The 3,267-nt window shown below is 43.8% G+C and overlaps 1 protein-coding gene across 1 annotated transcript in view; it reads right to left on the minus strand.

Annotated features, from left to right (window-relative positions):
- Nucleotides 1–3,267, minus strand: part of SGCG (sarcoglycan, gamma (35kDa dystrophin-associated glycoprotein)) — a 53,754-nt gene that overhangs the window by 49,336 nt on the left and 1,151 nt on the right. The gene's annotated exons all lie outside the window — the stretch shown is intronic.

Genomic DNA, 3,267 nt, shown 5'->3' on the forward strand with positions numbered 1-3,267 from the left:
ACCTAAATTAATCAAGTTATGAAGTTCTTAAAAGATTCAGTGGGAGGAATTCCAAGCTGGTACCTATATTTTTTAAAAAAAGATTCCAATTACTCAATTTTATGTTAACAGATTAAATTAAATCTTTTTTTCCAGCTACTAAAGTACTCAGAATTCAGAATAGTACTCTACACGATACCTACTACACTAACCTCTGCCTGTAATAAAGTTCCCAAGTATTGACCTAGAGAAGATCAGAATGTATGTGTGCATCTTTCCTGTTGTTGGTGTCACAAATGATCACCAGCTTAATGGTTTAACACGACACAATTTTATCTTATAGTTGGAGAGGTCAGAAGTCCAAAAAAAACAGGGCTTACAGGGCTGAAAGCAAAGTGTGGGCAAGGCTGTATTCTTCTAAAGCGTCTTGGGGAGAATCTGTTCCTTCTTTTTTCAAGCTTCTAAAGGCTGCCCATGTTCCTTGGCCCCAAATTCTATTTGCATTATCACATGTCCTTCTCTGACCCCGACTCTCCTGCTTGCCCCTTATGGGTGAGGACCTGTGATGGCGCCGGGCCCTCCTGCATACTCCAGGGGAATCTCCCCATCTCAAGAGCCTGGACATAATCACATCTGCAGAGACCCTTTTTCCTTGTAAGGTAACCCGGTCGCATGTTCCAGGGGTTAGAACATGGAAATCCTTGGGGGCCATTCTGTTTACCCCAGAATGTTTTCGTTCACACTTACATAAAAAGGAGAACTTTTCAGTATCCACTTAAGACACTTTTGCTGTGGCTCCCAGGAGGGCTGATAGCAGTTCCATTTGAGAACAGCCCTCAAGTCCCCCAGTCAGTGCTGGACACCCGTGCTGTTTATTTGACCGTTCACTTCTTTATTGCCTCTCCCTCTTCAGAATGCCCGCTCCACGCAAGCCTTTTCTGCTGTATTAATTGCTGTGATCCTGAAGTAGCACCACTGACGAACAGCAGGCATGTAGCCAAAGTCTCAAATGAATGAATGAATGAATGAGCTGCCAAATTTGACAGATACAGGTTGAACTACCTGCCAGGGATGACGCCAGACCACGGGGCTAGACGGACAGAGTGAATCCTGTGACGGGATTTATTTATTTATTCAATAAAATACTTTATGATGATGTATGAACATGCTCCATCCATTAAGAAAAGATCATATACTGTGGCCTCTCTTCTAAACAAGGATTGTGAATTTAGCTAATCCCAAATGAGACACAGACTAGTGGATAAAATAAAATACCTTGTCTATGGTAAGGTATTTTCAGAAATGACATGTTGGGATGGGGAAAGATTGTAGATAAATATGGGGTTTCCAGTATTTTAAATATTGAAAGAATGCTCATGAGGATAAGATATATAAGACCGGAGAAAAGCTTTCGCAGCGGTGAGCCACAGCCTGCGGCCTCCTGAGGGCTGTGATGATGCTTCCTCTCCACCTGTCTGTACTCCTCGACTGGACTCACCTGGAACTCAAGACTCCATCGTCCAATGGGAGATCTCAAACTTTACAAAAGCCTTCTCCTGACCTGCTCCTTATAAAAGCATTCTCATTTTCTCAAATGGCAGCTTCATCTTTCAAGCTGCTCAAGTCCAAACTTTCAGTCGTTCTTAGCTCCCTGCTTTCTCCACACCACGCCCCGTCCATCAGGCAGTCCTGGAAGCACTACCTGGAATCCTGAATCCTGCTGTTCCCACCATCGCCTTTCTCCTGAGTCACAGCGACAGTTGCCTAACCGTTCTCTGCACCCACCCCTAAATCTCCTGCTGTCAATTTCCAACATAGAGACTGGAATGGCCCTTTCAAAACATGAATTGGATCATGTCCCACCTCTGCAGAAAACCTCTCTGTGTCTTCCTATTTTACTCAGAGTAAAAACCAGACTCCTCGCCTGACTGGCATGGCCCCCGTCTTGATCCTGTCCCTCTCACCCTGACGCCTCCTGCTCCAGGCACAGTGGTCTTATTAACTGTATGTTCCCCAAGCGGGACCCCACTGCGGGGACGCCACAGTTATGACGCCCTCTACCTGGAAGGTCTTCTCGCAGTCACTGCGGGGCTCCTCTCAACTGTGCTCAAACGTCACTTCTCAGTAGCGATCACTTCTCCCCGATCATCTTATTTTAATAACAGCCCCTCAACAGCACCAGAGCCCTCTGTGCTCCTTCCTGCTCTATTTTTCTTCATAGCATTTAACTCTACATGACATACTATATATTTTACTTATTTATTTTATTGTAAATGTTCACCTCACCACATAGAATCCCTGGGGAGTTGCCAGGCAACGAGGGAAGCCGGCCAGGGCACGAGTCGGCTCTGGTCAAAGATGTGGGCTGAGGCCCAGGGCCATCCTCCAGAGAAGTGCGAAAAACGACAGACCCCCAACACCCTCACCGGCCACTTAGAAGCCGGTTAATGTACCAGCCCTGCGAGAGGACAGCGGACATCGCATTTATACCATTTATCTGGTGCAGACAAGCCCCTTAAGTCGGACGTATTTACAAAGGAGGGCAGAGCGTGGATTATTTTTAAATTCAAATGACACATGAAGCCTGTGTTTAACCAAGAGAGAATAAAGTAGCCCATCGTCTATTTTAGTAAGTCTGTTGGTGTTTATACTGAACCTGGAATTTTCAGGCCAACCAACTCTAACCCCACCACCTCAAAAATACCCTCTGTGTGCCTAGGCCCTCAAAATAGCATTTAATGAAATTCTACCTGAAAAATATCCACATGAAATTAAGGACAAGTTTTAAGAAAAGAAAGTTACTTAAATTCATCAACTAAACTGAGCTTCTTTTTAGCTTTAAGACTCTAAATGAACAATTTAAAGCAAAAGGAAATCTTGAGGTAAATATAATGGTTCTTATCAAATGTGGCGTAGATGCAATTTTCCAATTGCCTTGACAGTTGATTAAAACAGTCTCAGAGGGCTCTAGGACCATGACACACTTCCACCCTTATCATCACCTTTGCTTTGGGACTGCAATGGGATGATTTAAAGTGACTTTCAGATGTTGCCCAAATGTACGCATTCAAAAGCATTCCAGTGTGCGGACAGCATGCTTCTGTTTCAACTAGATGAATATTTTATATAAAGTTTTTGTTAAGATCTAAATTGTTTAATGAAAGTGAAATGTTCGTGAGAAAACCCAAACGGTCATTTGATTTTCTTTTCTTCATAAATCTCACCATTAGAGACAGTAGTCAGCTGCAGAGAATGTCAGGGAGGGCTTTCTGTTCACACCCTGGAATG

This window comes from Propithecus coquereli, unplaced genomic scaffold, assembly GCF_000956105.1.
Source record: "Propithecus coquereli isolate 6110/MARCELLA unplaced genomic scaffold, Pcoq_1.0 Scaffold306, whole genome shotgun sequence".
Classification (NCBI taxonomy): Eukaryota; Metazoa; Chordata; class Mammalia; order Primates; family Indriidae; genus Propithecus; species Propithecus coquereli.